Source organism: Nannochloropsis gaditana, assembly GCF_000240725.1.
Source record: "Nannochloropsis gaditana CCMP526 unplaced genomic scaffold scaffold302, whole genome shotgun sequence".
NCBI classification, from domain to species: Eukaryota; class Eustigmatophyceae; order Eustigmatales; family Monodopsidaceae; genus Microchloropsis; species Microchloropsis gaditana.
The window spans coordinates 25,934-32,082 of NW_005803651.1; positions in this window are offsets into that span (position 1 = coordinate 25,934).

Genomic DNA, 6,149 nt, shown 5'->3' on the forward strand with positions numbered 1-6,149 from the left:
AAGGGTGGGAGGGGTCATGAGTTCTCCGCGCAAGGAATTCGTACCCGAGAACGGCACAGAAGGGAAGACGTTGGGGGAGCTATGGCTGGATTACCTGATGAAGGAGACGGAGGAGGAAGTGGAAGAGGGGGAGGAGGAGGAGGAGGAGGATGGAGGGGAGGACCAGGAGGAGAAAGAGATCGCACCACCAGATCTGGTGTCCCTCGAGGCTCCTGTTTTGACGTCGGTGGGGAACGAAGAGAGGGAAGGGAAGCCGCCAGGCATGGGAGAGTCGAAGGCCCTCCAAGAAGAGGAGGGAGACGGGACTGGAGGGGTGATTGAGAGCAAGGTGCACCCTCCCTCCTAGCACGCCTAAAGCTCGCCCTTCTTAAGACAATGTGTGTGTTATAAAGTCATTCTGAACAAAGAGGAAGGAAGGACAATGCCGCGATCGGCCAAGCGGTCGAGGTGGTGTCTTCAGTGTTCGCCTCGCTTTGCTGTGTTGCCTTTTGCATTCGCGCCCCTCTTAAAATGGTCGGGGCATGCGACGAATCGGAAATGGACACGATGTGAGATGAAAGGCAATCCAATTTTGGCCCATCTTCCTGAGACAACGCGTCTCTGCAATCAGAGTGTCGCCACCGCCTGCAAGCAGTGAGTGTAGGAACCAAAAGCAGTGTACCCCGTTCGTATTTTCAGAGTCTACACGAGGTCTCATTGTACACAGCCAGGCTACCTGTAATCTGCCGAAATTCACACAAGTTTTAAAATCAGGCCCACTTCAGAACCTAGGATGATAAATGCTTTCACTTCCATCAGTTGAAACACCAGACCCCCCTTTTCGTCCTCTGTTCAGGCGCCCCGTGCGAAGCGGATAGGGCGATATCCAGCGTGCCGTTCATGTATCTCATTATCCGGCGCGTGTTGTGGTGGAACTCCCCCTCGGTGTAGGTGAGTATCCTGCTGTTGGCGCAAATGTGGCGCCTCCTGATGGAGGATACATCCCTCCTCGTCGTACTTGCCATCTTCCCAGAGCCGCGGCGATTCTTTCGCTTTCTTAGGGCATGCTTTTGAAATGCCGCCGCCATAGGGCTCCAGGTTACGTAGGCCCGAGAGGGGCAGCGGGGAGAGGTTGAGCACGCCCTTGGCGAGTGGAGTCTTCATCACGGTGAAACCGACCATGCAATGGGGACTGAGCCCACCAAAGACCACCAGGCCATAGACTATTCCCGGACAGGCCAAAGCCGATACTCCCACAGCGATGATTGCGCCACATGCGAGCCATCCTAGGCTTAGGAGACCCACGGCGACCTGGCCTATGCTGATGATCCCTACACTTGACCACCCTATTGCCAGAAGATATCGGCCCTGGCTCACATATCCACCTACAGCTACGATGCACTTACGCCCGGCTATCTCATTTGCTACACATAAGAGCTCCCAAGGTATGGAGTGCACGTCTTCGATTCCCGAAGGAAAGGAAAACCAAACCTGCTTCGTCGTCCAGGCGCCTGCCAGGAACAGGGCTAGGCAGTAAACAAATGCCCCCGAAGCCTGCAAGACTGAGAGACCCTCAAGAGTGTTTTTGTAGGCGAGGAGAAGTTGCGCCATCGACGGTGTGCCTTGTAAATGGTTGGTAGACCCCATGTGAGTTGCCATTGGGGGCCAAGTAGGTAAGAGGACTTGCGTCAGTGGTGTCGAAACCCGACCCGTTACCCCCTGTCTACCCAATTTTGTCACGCAAGCCAAATACCATACTGAGGGAAGACCACCCTTCATCTGAAAGTACTCGAAATATCCTCGATCAACTTGTTCGCATAAAAACTTAGCGCGATCGCGGCCCATTGGGGACGCAAGTGTAAGGAAGCAAGGAAGGAAGAACTTCAATTGGAAAGCTCGGCAGAGTGCGGTTTTCCATCACCTTTATGCGTTAAGGTCAAGTCAAACCCCTCCTAAGGGTCGCTAGACAACAAAATATTACCCCGGCGCGGTGTGATCGGGTGACGAACCCGGTTACACGCCGGATGAAAATAAGGCCGGTGGTAAGAACCCGTTTGCCTTTCTGGAGAGGGAAACTCCGGGTAGCCGCGGTATGGTATCGCCGCTGTCAGAACCGAGCTCCTACATAGTAAGATGAAGCCTATGGATCGCCAGTAGTAGCTATGAGCAGGCTTGACCATTTCAGTCACGTCAGATTCTCCCTCCTAACATTATTTGTTTGCATAGCAGCAATAAACTAAGTGGTGACGGGTGCTGCCAGGTGCACAGGCTTCTCGGAGTTACCAGTCGGCCATCAAATGTTCGCCACATGTTAAGTAGAATAACGTTTTCAAATCATGTGATCAATATAATGAGCGGACGAGAAGCTTATCAAATGGAGATCTGATCTCTAATTCCAGGCTGAATGGTTTATTTATGTTTTAGGTCGACTACCTCGAAGTTATGGTGGTGCGAGCTCATAATGCATGTTGGACAGCTGGAAATATCACTATAATTTTTTTCATACGTAGATCTTGTAGAGATCACACAGTCGGAACACGTGACATCCTGCGAAAGGCATTAAGTGCGGATCTTCGTTGATAAGAATGATCATATTTTTACGATTGGGGACGGCGATCAAATGCACCTCTGGAGCAAAATTTGTGGCGTGAGTAGGTCTGATGAAAATTACAATTTGCCGAGTCGGAAGACGAGAAACTGTGAGAGCTCTCTACTTTCACACATTAAGCAGGTTGAGAGGATTCGGAAAAATTACTAAGAGGTTTAGAAAGAGAGCACGTATAAATCCAGCAATGGGACAGTATTTGGGTGAATGGCTTGATAAAGGCTTGATACATAAGTTCTATGAAGCACTGTAAGCTTCGAAAGTTGAGACGGCACCGTCGAAATGCTGCATTTGCGCTGACTTGCGATGCCTTCAGCAAGCATTCTGCTTGCTGATAGCGTCTCTTGCCTGAGCGCTACTCGCAATAGCTGCGGAGTTGTAGTGAATCTGCTCCGAATATTGAAGCGAACGTATAGAATTGAAACAATCATTTACAGGCAAAGGCATGATTTGGTTACATGTAGGTTTAACCGCATTTTAATAGTTCAATGAGCGCCTCGAATTAAATTCTTTCTCTAGAAGGAAGGGACTAAGTAAGGACGTCTTATAGTTATAGCCATGAATGTGAATTCGTTCTCGATATACGTCTACACGCTGTATAAATGGATTGCTTTGATTCCCCCAAGTCCACCTCATCCGTCCATTTGTTACATCGTGTGACTACCTTAGCAACAGGCCGTCGAAATGGGCCAAGCAAGCCGAGAGCGCGATACGAGAACGGTGTCGCTCCTCGTATGCCGAGGAGTCGAGCCCGACACGCTGGCCTTCCCACTGTGGTGTGAGACCCCATGCGACATTTATGCCGAATGGTGTGCTATATTTTATAGCTCCATAGGAAGCCAGGGAGCTGTTGGAGTCTGTATTGGCATTAAAGAGGAGAAACGCTCACGGCCCAGCCACTCCCTTTCCAGTATCTTCCTTCTGTCTCTTATCAACAAACTGTTGGTGTGTACGTGCACACTGAAAATAGAAACACGACCTTCCTCTCTTCGACGCATACAAATTACAACATTCATGATGCTGACGGACTCGGTTGTATTAAACACCTTCTCAAGTCTTCCCTTTCCTCTTCTATTTATTCTGGCCCTCTAAGACAGCGCTATGGCACTCAAGTCATCCCCCAAAGGACAAGGGAAACGCGACACCGGGCCAAAAGCTAAGAGAAAGGCACCTACACCGTCGGCGAAAGCTGCAAAAGTTGCATCCATGGGGACGAAACGCGTCACGCCCAAAAAACCCAAAGCGCGCGTGCTACGGCTGCTGAAAGCCAAGGAACCGAAGCTGGTGGAGGATGGGAAGCAAGCTTTATTTTTGAAGGGAACGAAATGTCCTCAGCTTTTGCAGACGGTGCTCCGGGACTTGGTGCGTATGCCATGCCAACGTTGATGTTTATTGCACGGTTGGAAATCTAGACACTCTCGACTTGGCACGCAAGTTTCCCTCCCGCAACTCCATCCCTTCATTCCTTCCCCTCCCTCCTTCCTCTGCAGACCAAACTCTTGAAGCCCAACGCAAAGTTTTTGAGCCGAAAGAATGAAATTCGTCCCTTTGAGGACGTAACCTCCCTGGAGTTCCTGGCCGACAAGAACGATTGCGCCCTTTTCTGCTTTGGATCTCACAGTAAGAAGCGGCCGCAGAACCTGATCATGGGACGCACATACGACAAGCACCTCTTGGACATGGTTGAGTTCGGGGTCTCGAGCGTGGAGGGGCTGGACGCTGTCAAGGCGACGGAGAAGAAGCGGTGCGGGTCGAAACCCTGCCTGGTCTTTGCGGGGGACGGGTGGCACCAGGACGCGACCTTGGAGCGCATTCAGAACCTGTTCATGGGTAGGTGGGACGGATTTTTGGTTTGTTTCTCCAGTCTGTGCCCTGCATGGTGAAAAAGGACGGATCGTAAAGCCCGGTTGTGGGTTTCCAAACTGCTCCTTTTGTCCCTCAGTCATCAGAAAGCTTTCACTTGACCTCCCTGCCTCCCCCCTCGCCCGCCCTCGTTCTTTCTCCGTCCAGATTTTTTCCGGGTGGACGAGGTGAACAAGGTGGCTTTAGCAGGCATAGACGCGGTCACGTCTTTCACGGCCATGGGGACCGACTCCATTCTTGTCCGAAACTACCATGTCAAGTTCAAGAAATCGCAAGGACGCGTGCCCAATGTTTTACTGGAGGCTATGGGCCCTAATTTTACCCTTACTGTGCGACGGCATCAATTGGCTGCACCGGATTTGTGGAGGACGGCTTGTAAGCAGCCAAAGGGCTTGCGGCCGAAGAAGGTAAAGAACGAGTCCACCAACGTGCTGGGAGAAACAGTGGGGAGGGTACACGTTGGCCGGCAGGATCTGACATCAATGCGTGTAAAGCGGGTGAAGGCGTTGAGGAAAGGGAGGGGCGAGAGAGAAGAAGGGGAGGCGGAGACGGGCGACGGCGTGGCGGAGGAGGTGGCTATGGATGAGAGTGATGAGGGGGAATACAGCGAGGACTCGGAGGAGTGATGTGATAAAGCCTGTGACTACAGAAAGTCGTAAACCTGCATATAAGTCAACGTAGAAACAATAAAAAAAAGGAAAATTCTGCCTGGAGCTACTCAAAAATGCCAGACGAGGGGGTGGGGAGGTTAAACTCCAATGCGGTAAATGGGCTGCTGCACGTATTTATGAAGAGCCGCGGGAGGATACGTGGAATCTACGCGCATAATTTCCGCCTTCCGCTTTTACGTATGTGTTTTTGTTTTTGCCTTTTTATGATGCACGTGTTTTCGGCTGACTTTTCTGAGCTTCAAGCATCGGGACCGTACGTCATTTCATCAGTCCATCCTCACCTGGTCGCGCAGGCGTCTTCACCCAGCGCATTTGCCTTATATACATCCACTACTAGAAAAGGGCATGCCGCGTCAAAAAAATACGCCTAAACGTGACGCACAAGCCCTTGTTCAAGTGAGTGAGAGACCGAAAAGTGAAGAGGCTGTGAGCGACGACGAGTGGGTGCCGCCTCCCTTGCCCGCAAAGGCAACAGGAGCAAGCCAGAAGCCGCACAAGCAAGTCAAGATGGGCACAACCGCATCGCCTTCATCACTGGTGTACACAGAGCCACCACCAGGAATGGAGTCGGAATGCAGCTTTGAGAACGTCAAAGTTACCGCGACAAAGCCGTCTAGCGCGACAGCACCGTCTGGGTGGAGGACAGCGTTAAAAAAGGAAAAAGAGGGCCTTATCGACAAGAAAAAGGCCAAGACAACCATTGAGTGGGGTAGCTCTGGAGACCCCTTTAATGCGGACGATTTGGCCGTGGAGTACGTGATGGGAGCCGGAGATGGCGGGACAGGCATGAGAGGTTTGGGTGTCAGCATGCACGAACAGCTGATGACTTGCGCGCGCCTGGGAGCCGCGGAAACAGCAGGGAGGGCTGTCGACATAGCCTGGTCCAATCCAGGAGGGGCGGAGGCAGGGTTAGAGGTAGGGAAGGAGGGAAGGAGACGACCGACGCTAATTGTGACGATGGAATTCAACGGGAAATCTTTCCGAGACCAGGGGCCTCTGTACAGCATGCACGAAATGGCCCGGGTCTTTGC